Below are 16,758 nucleotides of genomic sequence, written 5' to 3'. Positions count from 1 at the left end.
TCCCCCCAAAATTTAACCAACAGGCGGCCTGCCCGATCACTTTTGATCGCAAGGTGATAGAGGAGGTGGCTGTCCCGATCTTTCGATGAGATGATAACTATCGATTTGGTAACCAACAGGCGGCCGTCTTTGTATAATCTGAAAGTTTTCCAGTCGTCAGCTTCGGCCCCCACACATAAAATACGGGGGTGTTCGGAAAAGCACTTGATCACTCTTGACCCAACGTCTTGGTCCGTGAAGTAGGTGTCAAGGTGGCAAACTAGGCAATCGGACTATAGAGCTTTAACACTTTCACTTAGCCATAGGAATCTGACGGTGGGTCTACGATATAGCCCTTGGTTTGTACGCGGTTATCCCAATACGGTGCGTTACATAGGCGACCTTAAGAACGGTCCTTCGTGTAATACGGAAGGAATCGCGAAAGATTCTGATAAGTCATCGAGTGGTTGACTAGCTCTCGCCGCATCATGCCAGTCAGTTTTCGGCTTTCTCTACTGAGGTGCTTGACCAGATGAACCGGAAACACAATCGCAATAGTTCTCTGTTTACTACCCTAGCCGATAGAGCGGAACGTAAGGTAGTAAGCACAAGAGCCGGGCAACCCAACTATTGACCAAATACGTGATTTAGAGCTGATGCATATAATGCCAAACTCGTGACGCCAAAGTGTACTGTAAAGCTGTTCGGACTTGTCGGCGACTCACTTGTTCCCATATCGAGCCCCTGGCAATTTGTGCCGAGGTGCATGTGTGAAACAACCGAAGAAGAAAAATTCAGTTCTGTAGAAAAAGCGAATACTGAATACAGATTATGTTCACCGGGAACCTGATTGATACGTCAATCACCATCTTACAGATAATAATGCCACAACCCAGGCTATTTGACATGCCCGGGGTCGAAGGCTGAGGAAAAAGGCACTTTACAGGCTCGAAATAGAGAGTGCTGTCTACAAAGAATTATTTGGACCTCCTGTCACACGTCTGTGCCGCCTTGCCTCGGTGAAAGGACTCCTTAACAGGAATAGCCTTTGAGTAAGTGTATGAAGCCGAACTCCAAAAGAGTCCGTGAGATGACCGGCCTTTGAGCCACCTGTGGTAAAAGAGAAAAATGGTTTAGAAAAGAAAATAGGCTAGGGGAGTTCTCGTAGGTCTGTCCATATTGTGCCTCCGCCGATGACCAGGGTATTTTAAGTGCATAATTATGTATGCACGGTACAGACTTCGCAGGTATATGAGGCGAACGACGAAGGTCAAATAGCTAATCCATCCCTAAGATTGATTGGTCCTGTTTAATAGAGACCGGCAGCTTAATGGCTGATAAGATATGCGGCTTGATGAGGCCGCTCTGTACTCCGGCTGTACTAGCCATAGTATGACCCTCTGTATGGAGGGAGCGTTCCGTATTTCCATTTATTGTTATGACGCCGCGTGGACCGGGCATCTTAAGTTTTGCATGGGCGTAGTGTGGGACCGCATTAAAACGAGCAAAAACAGTATGCCCCAGAAGTGCATGGTAGCCAATGCGGAACGGGGCAATATCGATGGTCAAACCTTCGCTTCGAAAGTTGTTCGGTGAACCGAAAACTACTTCCAATGTGATGGAGCCCGTGTAGTGAGCTTCTACGCCAGGTACTGCTCCCTTGAGGGTAGTTGTGGTGGGCTTGATTCTTGAAGGATCAATGCCCATTTTGTGGGCAGTGTCTTGGTAGAGTAGATTAAGGCTGCTGCCGCCGTCCATAATGACTTTCCTGAGATGGAACCCATTGATGATTGGGTCGAGGACCAGAGCTGCGTGATGGATACTGACTGGGTGATCCTTGTGATGAGGACATGACTACCTTGGATACGACCAAAAATATTGCATACATGCATATTTGTCAGGTGATTTCTAATGCAAACTATTCAATAATCTATTTATGTTATCCAGAACAAAAATACTTCACACACTTTTGTGTTTTGTCTAATTGCAGGTGTATGGGACATTTGTACAATCCACATATGAAGATAAGGGAAAAGGAGAAGTTTATGTTGTGTTCAAAAAGTCCTCTCACGTCACTTTTGGGCCAAGAGAAGATAGAGTCCAAGTCTCTCACGTTCTGGATTCAGATTAGGACTGCACAGACATACCTGACTCAAAGCGCCAACAACTTTTTCATACGGACTCCGAATTGGGTGATTCTTTTTTTGTTGGAAAGTAGATTTCGTGCTCTTTCCAACCCAATTGGATTCACCTTCAAATTCATCCGAAGCGTTGAGTTACGGACGAAACAATCTGACGTTGCAGCAGAATCCGAGTCAAACTACAAGCCCAAAGGTGTTGCATCACCTCACTTGGGCCCATGAGCCTTGTGCGACCTAGGGTTAGTTTTAGGCTGCCTTGGGACGTCCTCCCACCTCCTTGGCCGCCACCCCTTGCTCCTATATAAGTAGATCCATCTAGTAGCTTTTTCCTTGGGATTTGTTTAGTTAAAAGTTAGCCATTGCAACTTCGTGTACTTCGTTTGTGTCCAACGACCAGACCAAGACCGCTTACGGATCCCCACCATTATCAATACTTCATATATATTCGCAATATTCAGATTGCTTTATCATATTCTTGCTCGTTCTTCGATTGCTTGCAGGAATAGACCTTCGTGGTCAGGTTGATCGTGCTCCAGCGTGGTCAATAACCTCTCGGAGTTGGTTTAGCGATTGCTAAGGCGCAACGTCGTGCACGTTTGTAGTCGGATCGTCAAAGTCGTCTCCACCAAATCGATAGTTATCATCTCATCGAAAGATCGGGACAGCCACCTCCTCTATCAAGTGGTATCAGTTTTCAGGTTGCTCGGTGAGAATTTCCAGATTTCCTAGATTAGATTTATTTTCTTACCTATTGTCCAAGAAAAAGCCACAAAGTAGAGTTAGATCTATTCAACCTTGGTCCAAGCCAGTCTGAGCCTTTGCAATTTTCTTTTCATTGCTTGCATAGTTGAATTATCGGTTGCATCATCGTGTCGAGTTGCTGGTCTTAGTGTCTAGTTCGTTTAGAGTTTCGAGTTCTGTTCACATTAGTCACGCCACCGCTGCATCATTATCTCTTCCGCTGTCCACCACCCATCCATCAATTTCCACCACGTTCTACCCACCATTCATTGTCATAATAATAGTTGAGATCGTTCACATCTTCGCTTGATCCAATCTGCATCTTATCTAGTTTGTTTTGGAAAGAGGGAGAAAAAAAGAGAGAAAAAAAAACGAGAGAAAAAAAGAGAAAAAAGTCAGAGAAAAAAATGAGAGAAAGAAAAAAAAGTGTGAGGAGAAAAAGAGAGAAAAAAAATAAAATTCAGATCTTTTTAGACTCAATCTCGTAGTTGAATTCGGATTGGAATCTGTTTTGTGCACTGTTCAGTAAAACAGGCATAACTTCCTCATACGAAGTCCGTTTTGCCTCCGCGAGTACTCAAACGAAAGCTAGCGACGAGCCGCATCTAAATAGTTGAAGAAGCTAGTTCAATATTTGGCACCTCAAAATCGGCTTCTAAATAGGTCTTTTTGCCCTCCTAAGTTCATGAACACAGCTTATTCTAGTTTTTCAGGCCAGTTTTCGAATTTTTTGACTCCTCATATCAACTCGGAATTGAGTGATTCTTTTTGTGTTTGAAAGCTTGAGTCAATACCATTCTTGAAAAAAAATTCAAAAAAATCGGCACAAACTTTTTTAGAGGAAAGTTGGAGACAAAGTTGTTGATATATCCTGCTTGGCTGTTGTTTCACATCATTATCTTTATTGCCGTTGTGATCTTCACTTATATCTTGCTGTCCAGAGCTACTTAGTATCCTTCATTGATGCTAGTTGTGTTACGACGTGACCTCATTAGTGTTCTAGGCTCGCGTCTCTAGTTCGGTCTAGCCTAGGACCAGCACAGTACCGTCGTTGAGCGTTTATTCAACATTGCATCTCTGAATTGATTATTGCTAATCTTTTGCTACCATATATAGCCAACCCAGCTCTACATATTTCTACACCGTGTATACGCACGTTCCCCTGGCAACCGCTTTACACAATCTTCGGAGTTATTTGACACCGCTGGTTGCCTGTCACCACCTGCTGCTTGGTAAGAACTTGTAAGATATTGATATTTGCTTTACTGTGAGCGCTTTACCACCACACCCTAGTAGTTCATAGGAACATTATTCTTGAATTTTGTTTCTTGTTTCTACTAATCATGACAGGTTTCGAAGATAGAAGTTCTTGGACGACGGACACATCTTCACCATCACGAGAATTGGGACAACACACACAAGCACATGGTCAGGTTATCTTTTTACCGTCATTTGAGGGCAGATTTAATCCTACTACTTATCTAGCTTGGGAGCTTGAAGTAGAACAAGTTTTTAGTCACCATGACTTTTCTGAACTTGAGCGAGTGCGAGCAGCCACTAGAGCATTTACTGGTTTTGCTTCTGTTTGGTGGAGTGTACATTGTAAGAAAAACATTGATAACCAACCCACAACTTGGAAAGTTTTGAAAGCTGTAATGAGACAACAATTTTTCCCTCCTTACTATCGTCGTGAATTGCTTCGCAAATTTGAACAATTTAAACAAGGCAACAACACTGTTCATGCTTACTACCAAGAGTTTAAATCTTATATGCATCATTGTGACATAGAAGAATCTGAGAATGATACAATGAATAGATTCTTTGGTGGTTTGAACCATGTTATTCAGGCAAGATTTCAGTATATTCCTCGTTGCATTACTGGTATGTATATCCGTGCTTGTACCTTTGAGAGACAGATACAGGAGGATGCATTAGGTGACTACAACAACTACTATTCCAGTTCATGCTCACCACCGCCGGTGGGTTCCTCCATCATTGCACCTCGGATTATGAGCGCGGCATTATCTCAAGGGTATGGTACATTGTCAACGTCCGTACCTACATCAGCTACATCTTTACCACAAGGTAACAGTAAAGGTATTGATGATATAACTTCACGTGAGAATGATGCATGCCTAGTTAACTTGAATGCGTCATGTATTGAGTTACCTGTTGATTTGAGCACACCACCTATTTTAGAGAATCTTGTTACTGTCATGAATGCGTCATGTGATCAAACAACTGAAATATCAACAATTTTGAGTGCACCCATTGAATTAACTGTTGATGCAAAAGAACTAATGTTTAATCATTTTGATATGGCCTCCAATCTTGGTGATGATTCTGTGTCCAATGACTTATTGCATGTTTTCTTATTTAAGCATGTTGTAGCATGTAAATTTGATGCAAGTAAGGTTTATTCACCAAAGTTGGGATGGTTTAATGATGAACATTGTGAATCTTTTGAAATGAATAAGAGCTTCACTTATATGTGCAAACTGAGTTCTAATATTTTCATGCCGTCTACTTCTTGTGATAATTTTTTGGCTTTAGTTTTTATGAACTATGAAAGTTACTCATGTATACATGTGTCATACGTGCAAAAATCAAGGGAAGTTAAACTGGATGACATATACATATACAACATGTACACCTTGTCTCTTTTGTTAGCCACATTTCAGATTAAGCAACGCCGAGGACGGCTTTGTTTTCAAAAACGGGAGGATGATGAGGACATGACTACCTTGGATACGACCAAAAATATTGCATACATGCATATTTGTCAGGTGATTTCTAATGCAAACTATTCAATAATCTATTTATGTTATCCAGAACAAAAATACTTCACACACTTTAGTGTTTTGTCTAATTGCAGGTGTATGGGACATTTGTACAATCCACATATGAAGATAAGGGAAAAGGAGAAGTTTAGGTTGTGTTCAAAAAATCCTCTCACGTCACTTTTGGGCCAAGAGAAGATAGAGTCCAAGTCTCTCACGTTCTGGATTCAGATTAGGACTGCATAGACATACCTGACTCAAAACGCCAACAACTTTTTCATACGGACTCCGAATTGGGTGATTCTTTTTTTGTTGGAAACTAGATTTCGTGCTCTTTCCAACCCAATTGGATTCACCTTCAAATTTGTCCGAAGCGTTGAGTTACAGACGAAACAATCTGACATTGCAGCAGAATCCGAGTCAAACTACAAGCCCAAAGGTGTTGCATCACCTCCACTTGGGCCCATGAGCCTTGTGCGACCTAGGGTTAGTTTTAGGCTGCCTTGGGACGTCCTCCCACCTCCTTGGCCGCCACCCCTTGCTTCTATATAAGTAGATCCATCTAGTAGCTTTTTCCTTGGGATTTGTTTAGTTAAAAGTTAGCCATTGCAACTTCGTGTACTTCGTTTGTGTCCAACGACCAGACCAAGACCGCTTACGGATCCCCACCATTATCAATACTTCATATATATTCGCAATATTCAGATTGCTTTATCATATTCTTGCTTGTTCTTTGATTGCTTGCAGGAATAGACCTTCGTGGTCAGGTTGATCGTGCTCCAGCGTGGTCAATAACCTCTCGGAGTTGGTTTAGCGATTGCTAAGGCGCAACGTCGTGCACGTTTGTAGTCGGATCGTCAAAGTCGTCTCCACCAAATCGATAGTTATCATCTCATCGAAAGATCGGGACAGCCACCTCCTCTATCACCTTGCGATCAAAAGTGATCGGGCAGGCCGCCTGTTGGTTAAATTTTGGGGGGACCGGCTCTATGGCGTAGGCGTCCCGTGGTGCGCACTTGCGTTCCCTTATAGGAGTGTGCATCACATATACCATGTTTACCGTTTTTACTTCGGGGGGAAATTGCTTCTGACCCTCGGTGTTTGGTGGGCGAGTCTCTTCGTCATCGCTGTTACTAGGCGGCCCCTTCCCCTTGTGTTCGGCATTAAGCTTGCCAGCTTGTTTGAAGACCCAACAACTTCTATTGGTATGATTGGCGGGTTTATCGGGGTGCCATGAATCTGGTAGGGCCGATCCAATATCTTGTCTAAAATGGATGGTCCGTCTCTGTTTGCCTTGAATGGCTTTTTCCGTTGACCGGGTTTGGAGCCGCTGAATCCGGCGTTGACCACTGTGTCATGCGTTCCTTCATTATTATTGCGACGCTTGTGTTTATTGCGTCGTGACCTGCCGTTGTCGTCTCAAACTTCAGAAGTGCCCGGATCACTGGTGCTGTTGCTTCTATGAGCGAGCCAGTGATGACCCACAAGTGTAGGGGATCTATCGTAGCCTTTTCGATAAGTAAGAGTGTCGAACCCAACGAGGAGCAGAAGGAAATGATAAGCGGTTTTCAGCAAGGTATTCTCTGCAAGCACTGAAATTATCGGTAACAGATAGTTTTGTGGTAAGGTAATTTGTAATGAGTAACAAGTAATAAAAGTAAATAAGGTGCAGCAAGATGGCCCAATCTTTTTTGTAGCAAAGGACAAGCCTGGACAAACTCTTATATAGAGGAAAGCGCTCCTGAGGACACATGGGAATTATCGTCAAACTAGTTTTCATCACGTTCATATGATTCGCGTTCTGTACTTTGATAATTTCATACGTGGGTGGACCGGTGCTTGGGTACTTCCCTTCCTTGGACAAGCATCCCACTTATGATTAACCCCTATTGCAAGCATCCGCAACTACAACAGAAGTATTAAGGTAAACCTAACCATAGCATGAAACATATGGATCCAAATCAGCCCCTTACGAAGCAACGTATAAACTAGGGTTTAAGCTTGATGAGGACATCAATACCATTGTTACACCCACAACCCCTGCTGCTATACATACTGGACCAATTACTAGAGCTCGCGCACGCCAATTAAATTATCATGTACTTCTGTTTCTTGGTAATGATTCTAATGTTCATGAGAATATGATGCTGCCTAAATTGGATACATTTGTTTTGCTTACAAATGAAGGGCCTGGCATGGATAAGAGGGATGAACACTGGAGCAAGACCAAGCATGGAGATGATGGCATGCGCAAGGGGATCAAGAACGGAGCTACAAGTGATGATTTCAGGACTTTGGAGCCACCATAAGGAGTGCATGAAGCCTTGGACGAAATATACAAGATGCCACTTCATAAATTTCGTCCAGAGGCTATTCTAGGTGCCGCGTCACCTTATTATTGGGCCAGGCCCATGTATTTTTGAAATACTTAAGTATAGGCTGTTTTTAGAGTCTGTATGTGTGGGGAAACAAGAGTTAGGGTTGGTTTCGGACCCCTCCTCCAAGGGCCAAGAAATCCCCCCTCTTCCTCCATATATACAGCCCTTAGGGCGTTGTTTAGACTTTGGGTTTTGTTTAGATTAAAAGTTCGCCATAGCTGCAACTTCGCATACTTCGTTTGTGTCCAACGACCAGACCAAGACGTCACAGAACCACACCTTCATTAATAAAGCTTTCCTCTTTTATTCGCAATATCCAGATTGCAATCTCAGTTTGTTGCTTGTTCTTTGTTTTCTCGCAGGAAATAGACCCTCGTGGTCAGGTTGATCGTGCTACGGCGTGGTCAATAACCCTCAGAAGTTGGTTTAGCGATTGCTAAGGCGCGACGTCTTCGCACGTTCGTATTCGGATCGTCAAAGTCGACTCCCACAGAAAACGATATCTATCTCATCGAAACATCGGGACACCTTCGGCTCTATCAAGTGGTATCAGATTTCCAGGTCGCTCGGTGAGATTTTACAGTTTTTTATAGTTTAGATCAAGTTTGTTCTTCATTCCTATAGTCCACAAAAAATCCAAAAAAATAGGGTTAGTTCATCATATCCGAACCAATCTGAGCCTTTGCATAGTCATTTTAGAGTTTTGCTTTGTTGAATTTGCGGTTGCAACATCGTGTCGAGTTGCTTGTCTTAGCGTCTAGTCCCTTAGAGTTTCGAGTTTTGTTCACAGGTTGTCACGCCGCCGCCGCACCATCATCATCATCATTGCCATATACCACCACCCCACCATATACATCGCCGCTGCCATATACAACCACCAATCCGAGTCCACATATACCATCGCCATATACAACCACCAATCCGAGTCCGCATATACCATCGCCATATACCACCACCAATCCGAGTCTAGATATACCATCGCCATATACAACCACCAGTCTGAGTTCCACCAGATTCATCGCCGCCACCAGTCCGAGTTCCACCAGATTCATCTCCGCTACCAGTCCGAGTCCAGTATTTGTTGCTTTGTTTTTGATTTCCAGATCACACGATACTCCGAGTCGTGACAGAGTAGGACTCTGAAACTTCTGGGCCATCCGCAGAAGAAAATTCTGGCTAGGCAGTTTTTAGACCATGTGTAGACTTTTTCGAAAAAAATGGTGCGGAGAAAAAAAGAGAGGGGAAAAAGTGCAAAAAAAGTGAAAAAAAGAAAAAAAAATTCAGAGCATGCTCCTCCCTTGTTTCCGTGCAGCGTCGTGATTTTGTTAGTGTTCTAGGCTCGCGTCTCTAGCACGGTCTAGCCTAGGACCAGCACAGTACCGTCGTTGAGCGTTTATTCAACTTTGCATCTTTGAATTGATTATTGCTGACCCGTTTTGCTACCATATTATAAGCCTTCCCAGCTCCACATACATCTACGTCGTGCGTTGGACTCTCCCTGGTAATCGCTCTATCCAAGCTTTCAGAGTTTTGACTAGGACGGTTGCCGATCACCGCCTGCTGCTGGATAAGAACTGGTAAGAATTTGAGATTAGCTTGACGGATTTGTGACACCCACCACCACCTCTTGTTAGTAGTCTGTAGGATCATATTCTTGTGTATTTCTATTGCTGCTAACCATGGCAGGATCACAAGCCGACGAGACTGACTGGGAGAACATGACAAATAAGGAGTTGCATGATAAATTTCAGCAAATGATGAGTGGACAAGTGCAAGATGTGCTAAACAGATTTGAAGAGGCCATGGAAAAGATAGATGGCATGGAGAAGACGTTCGAAACAAAGCTCGATAACAAGTTTAATGAATTGCTCGCGCGTCTTCCACCACCACCACCGGCTGCACCTAATGCACCTCTACAACAACAACAACAACAACAACAACAACAACAACAACAACAACAACAACAAACAACGACTACCTCCACGTCGTGAAACAACCCTCCGCCGAGCGAGCCCTCTCCCTCTTGCGCCTGGCCAAACCATTGGTGCTGCTGTTGATACTTATGTGGCTCCTGTTGCTGATGCGGAGGAAGATAATTTTGTGGGAGATTACGAGGATGAGGCTGATCAAAATCAGAACTACGTGCAACCACCCGCACCACAACCACCAGGTCGTCCACATGCAAATAATGGCAATGGTAGGGCTCCCCCTCAGGTATGAGATCATGACCATCTCCCTATTCCACCATTTGAGGGTAGATATGTTCCTGATATATATCTTACTTGGGAGTTAGAAACTGAACAACGATTTACATGTTTACAATATCCTGAGGAGAGACGTGTTCTTGCTGCTGTGATAGAGGCAAAGGTGTCCCGATGTTTTGATGAGATGGTGGCTATCGTTTTCTGTGGGAGTCGACCTTGACGATCCGACTACGAACGTGCGAGACGTCGCGCCTTAGCAATCGCTAAACCAACTTCCGAGGGGTTATTGACCACGCCGGAGCACGATCAACCTGACCACGAGGGCCTGTTTCCTGCGAGCAAACGAAGAACAAGCAAGAAACTGAGATTGCAATCTGGATATTGCGAATATAAGATGAAAGCTTTATTGATCAAGGTGGGGTTCTGTGACGTCTTAGTCTGGTCGTTGGACACAAACGAAGTACGCGAAGTTGCAGCTATGGCGAACTTTTAATCTAAACAAAAGCCAAGTCTAAACGACACCCTAAGGGCTGTATATATGGAGGAAGAGAGGGGAATTTCGTGGCCCTTGAGGGTGGGGTCCGAAACCAACCCTAACTCTTGTTTCCCCACACATACGGACTCTAAAAATAGCCTATACTTAAGTATTTCGAAATTACATGGGCCTGGCCCATTAATAAGGTGACGCAGCACCTAGAATAGCCTATGGACGAATATTATGAAGTGGCATCTTGTATATTTCGTCCATGGCTTCATGCACTCCTTATGGCGGCTTCAAAGTCCTGAAATCATCACTTGTAACTCCGTTCTTGATCCCCTTGCGCATGCCATCAACTTCATGCATGTTCTTGCTCCAATGTTCATCCTTCTCCAAGCTAGGCCCTTCATTTGAAAGCAAAACAAATGTATCCAATTTAGGCAGCATCATAATCTCATGAACATTAGAATCATTACCAAGAAACGAAAGTACCTGGTAATTTAATTGGCGTGCGCGAGCTCTAGTAATTGGTCCAGTATATGTAACAGTAGGGGCTGTGGGTGTAACAATGGTATTGATGTCCTCATCATCCTCCCCTTCTTGAAATGAAGTCGTCCTCGACGGAAGCTCATCTTCCTCACCCAAATAAGGCTTCAAATCTGCAATATTAAAAGTGGGACTAACCCCAAAATCTGCAGGTAGCTCAAGTTTATATGCATTATCATTTATTTTCTCTAAAACCTTAAAAGGACCATCAGCACGTGGCATTAGCTTTGATTTGCGCAGATTAGGAAATCTATCTTTACGCAAATGTAACCAAACAAGATCTCCAGGTGCAAACACAACATGTTTTCTACCCTTATCTCCAGCAAGTTTATATTTAGCATTCATACGCTCAATGTTTTCCTTAGTTAACTCATGCATTTCTAAAATCAATTCAGAACGTTCTTTAGCATCAAAATTAACCTTCTCCGAAGATGGAAGAGGCAACAAATCAATAGGTGCACGAGGTAGGAAACCATACACAATTTCAAAAGGGCACATCTTAGTAGTAGAATGCAATGAATGATTATAAGCAAATTCAATATGAGGCAAGCATTCTTCCCACATTTTCTTGTTATTCTTCAAAACAGCCCTAAGCATAGTAGACAATGTTCTATTGACTACTTCAGTTTGTCCATCAGTTTGGGGGTGACAAGTAGTACTAAAAAGCAGCTTAGTCCCCAACATAGCCCATAAACATCTCCAAAAGTGGCTAAGAAATTTAGTATCACGATCTGAAACAATAGTATTTGGCACACCATGTAAGCGAATAATTTCACGAAAGAACAAATCAGCAACATTAACAGCATCATCGCTTTTATGACATGGTATAAAGTGTGCCATTTTCGAGAACCTATCCACGACAACAAATATGCTATCCCTCCCCTTCTTTGTTCTAGGTAAACCTAAAACAAAGTCCATAGATATATCCTCCCAAGGAACACTAGGTATAGGCAAAGGCATATATAAACCATGAGGATTGAGTCGTGACTTAGCTCTTTGACATGTAGTGCAGCGAGCAACAAAACGCTCAACATCCCGTCTCATCTTTGGCCAAAAGAAATGTGTAGCAAGTATATCCTCCGTCTTCTTGACGCCAAAGTGTCCCATTAATCCTCCTCCATGCGCCTCCTGCAACAACAAAAGACGAACGGAGCTAGCTGGAATGCATAGCTTGTTAGCACGAAACACAAATCCATCGTTAAGAACGAACTTGTTCCAAGTTCTCCCTTCCTTACAATTCTGCAATACATCTTTAAATTCAGCATCATTAACATATTGATCCTTGATGGTCTCCAAACCAAATATTTTAAAGTCAAGTTGTGAAAGCATAGTATAACGACGAGACAAGGCATCAGCAATAACATTTTCTTTACCCTTCTTGTGTTTAATCACATAAGGGAAAGTCTCAATGAATTCAACCCATTTAGCATGTCGACGGTTCAGTTTTGCTTGACTTTTAATGTGTTTCAAAGATTCATGATCAGAATGTATAACAAATTCCTTGGGCCATAAATAATGTTGCCATGTTTCTAAGGTCCGAACAAGAGCATATAATTCTTTATCATAAGTAGAATAGTTCAGACTAGGCCCACTCCATTTTTCAGAAAAGTATGCAACAGGTTTTCCATCTTGTAATAACACACCTCCTAATCCAATTCCACTAGCATCACATTCAAGCTCAAAAGTCTTATTGAAATTAGGAAGTTGGAGTAAAGGAGCATGTGTCAACTTATCTTTCAATACCGTGAAGGCTTCTTCCTGTGCGGTACCCCAAACAAAAGGTACATCCTTCTTTGTAAGCTCGTTGAGAGGTGCAGCAATGGTGCTGAAATCTCTCACAAAACGCCTATAGAAACCAGCGAGGCCAAGGAAACTCCTCACTTGTGTGACCGTTTTGGGCTGCGGCCAACTCTCAATAGCTTCAATCTTGGCTTTATCAACTTCAATTCCCTGTGGAGTAATAACATTGCCAAGAAAAGATACTCGGTCGGTGCAAAAGGTGCACTTTCCAAGGTTACCAAACAAACGTGCATCACGTAGAGCAATAAAAACAGCATGTAAATGTTCCAAATGTTCCTCCAAAGATTTGCTATAAATCAATATGTCATCAAAGTAAACTACCACAAATCGTCCAATGAAAGCACGTAAAACTTCGTTCATTAACCTCATGAAAGTACTAGGTGCATTAGTTAACCCAAAAGGCATGACTAACCACTCATATAATCCAAACTTAGTTTTAAATGCTGTTTTCCATTCATCTCCCAATTTCATACGAATTTGATGGTAACCACTACGCAAATCAACTTTGGAGAATATTGTAGAGCCACTCAATTCATCAAGCATATCATCTAGCCTAGGAATAGGATGACGATAACGAATAGTAATATTATTAATGCCTCTACAATCAACGCACATACGCGACGTACCATCCTTTTTCGGCACTAAAATGATTGGAACAGCATAAGGACTAAGGGATTCGCGTATATAACCTTTGTCGAGCAGTTCTTGTACTTGACGCATAATCTCCTTCGTCTCCTCTGGATTGGTACGGTATGGTGCCCGGTTGGGTAATGATGCACCGGGAATTAAGTCAATTTGATGCTCAATCCCGCGAATAGGTGGTAATCCCGGTGGCACGTCTTGTGGAAAGACGTCGGCGAACTCCTGCAAAATGTTAGTGACAGCAGGAGGCAAAGAGGAAGGCACGTCCTCGAATGAAAATAATGCCTCTTTGCACACAAAAGCATAGCAAACAGATTCGCTAAAATCTAGATCATCAATATCAGATTTGGTGGCAAGTAAACATGCACTTTTCAATTTAATTTCAGAAGCAACACTAGATTGTTTATTATTATTAGGCTGCATTTGTTGCTCAAATTCTTTTGCCACAATCTGATTTTCACTCTTAGTTTTCTCCTGTTTTGCTTTATTAGCTCTATTAATATCATCTTTCAAAATGGAATCAGGAGTCATAGGAAGCAAAGTAATATTTTTATCCTTATGAACAAGAGTATACTGATTGTTTCTACCATGGTGAATAGAATTTTTATCAAATTGCCATGGTCTACCAAGTAACAAGGAACATGCTTGCATCGGTACCACATCACAATCAACATAATCAGCATATGTAGAGATACTAAAATGCACACGAACAGTACGTGTTACCTTAACCTTGCCGCTGTTGTTGAACCATTGGATGTAGTAAGGATGTGGATGTGGTCTTGTGGTGAGAGGTAGCTTCTCCACCATCTCGATGCTAGCCAAGTTGTTGCAACTCCCTCCATCTATGATCACGCGAACGGAACGTTCCTTCACAACTCCCTTTGTATGGAACAAATTATGCCTCTGATTTTGCTCAGCTTGTGTAACCTGCACACTCAAAACACGTTGAGCAACTAAACATTCATACCTGTCAGCATCTTCAGGAGCCATGTATTGCGTCTCATGATCAGAATCGTCTCCACCGTGTTCGTCACGTGTAATAAGAGCCAAAGTCTCCTCATCATAGTCAGTAGCGGACTCATACCCACCATCCTCAGTAACAATCATCACACGCTTAGATGGGCATTCTCTCGCATAATGACCTCCACCCTTGCAACGTCGACAAATAATATCATGTGTTTGCCCTGTTGATGCCATGGATGAAGAAGAGCTCTTTGCAGGCCCAGAAGGTGTGCTCTTGGCAGATAGTGGTGATTGTGCCTGCTTTATTGTATCACGGTTGGAGGTGGCAGCCGACGGAGGCGCCGGTGAAGCAGAACGTGTGGAAGTAGATGATGCACGTGGTGTCCATGAAGAAGGTCGACCTGCAGAAAAGTTAGTCCGCGCTAATGCCTGTCGATCCTGCACTTCACGTTCAGCTTTACAAGCAAAATGGAATAAACGAGTGATATTAGTATACTCCTTATACTCTAGAATCGTCTAAATCTCTCTATTTAATCCACCCATAAAACGTGCAAGCATAGCTTCATTCTCCTCAACAATACCACATCTAATCATGCCAGTTTGTAATTCCTGATAGTATTCTTCTACAGAATTTTTTCCCTGTCTTAAGCGCTGCAATTTTTGAAGTAATTCACGTTGATAATATGGTGGAACCCAACGAGTACGCATAGCAGTTTTCAAAGCAGCCCAAGTAGCAGGAATGGGATATAATCTACAATGCTCAGACCACCAAACACATGCAAAACTAGTGAATGCACAAACAGCAGCAGGAACACGTCTCTCCTCGGGATATTGTAAACATGTAAATCGTTGTTCAGTTTCTAACTCCCAAGTAAGATATATATCAGGAACATATCTACCCTCAAATGGTGGAATATTCAATTTTAGTTTAGGGAGATGGTCATGATCTCGTACCTGAGGGTGAGCCCTACCATTGCCATTATTTGCATGTGGACGACCTGATGGTTGCTGTGCTGGTGGTGGCACGTAGTTCTGATTTTGATCAACCTCATCCTCGTAATCGCCAGCAAAATCATCCTCCTCCGCATTAGCAGCAGGAGCCACAGAAGTAGCAACAGCAGCACCAATAGTTTGGCCAGGTGCAAGAGGGAGACGGCTCGCTCGACGGAGGGTTGTTTCACGATGTGTAGGTAGTCGTCGTTGTTGTTGTTGTAGAGGTGCGTTAGGTGCAGCCGGTGGTGGTGGTGGAAGACGCGCGAGCAATTCATTAAACCTGTTATCGAGCTTTGTTTCGAACGTCTTCTCCATGTCATCTATCTTCTCCATGGCCTCTTCAAATCTGTTTAGCACATCCTGCACCTGTCCATTCATCATTTGCTGAAATTTATCATGCAACTCCTGATTCGTCATGTTCTCCTAGTCAGTCTCGTCGGCTTGTGATCCTGCCATGGTTAGCAACAATAGAAAACACACAAGAATATGATCCTACAGAATACTAACAAGAGGTGGTGGTGGCGGGTGTCACAAATCCGTCAAGCAGATCTCAAATTCTTACCAGTTCTTACCTAGCAGCAGACGGTGATCGGCAACCGTTGTAGTCAAAACTCTCAAAAGCTTGGATAGAGTGATTGCCAGGGAGAGTCAAACGCACGACGTAGAGGTATGTGGAGCTGGGAAGGCTTATAGTATGGTAGCAAAAAGGGTCAGCAATAATCAATTCAGAGATGCAAAGTTGAATAAACGCTCAACGACGGTACTGTGCTGGTCCTAGGCTAGACCGTGCTAGAGACGCGAGCCTAGAACACTAACAAAATCACGGCGCTGCACGTAAATAAGGGAAAAGCACACTCTGGAACTTTTTTTTTTCGCTTTTTTTTGCGCTCCTCTTTTTTTTTTGCGAAAAATTACTATAATGGCGAGTGTCTCAAAACTCTTCCCTCGTCAAACTGATAGGATGGGCACGAAATTTTTTTTTCACTTTTTTTCGGAAATCAGGGCAGCGACGACGAAAAAGTGCGACAAAAAATCACTATGATGGCACGTGGCTCAAAAGACTCAGAAAAGCCTAAAAATAGGATAGGGAAAAAATATTTTTGCCCGTGAAAA

The sequence above is a fragment of the Triticum urartu genome, chromosome 5A (assembly GCF_056163025.1).
Source record: "Triticum urartu cultivar PI428250 chromosome 5A, HENAU_Tu73, whole genome shotgun sequence".
NCBI classification, from domain to species: Eukaryota; Viridiplantae; Streptophyta; class Magnoliopsida; order Poales; family Poaceae; genus Triticum; species Triticum urartu.
The sequence above is the reverse complement of the archived record's forward strand: the minus strand, read 5'-3'. Positions refer to the sequence as shown.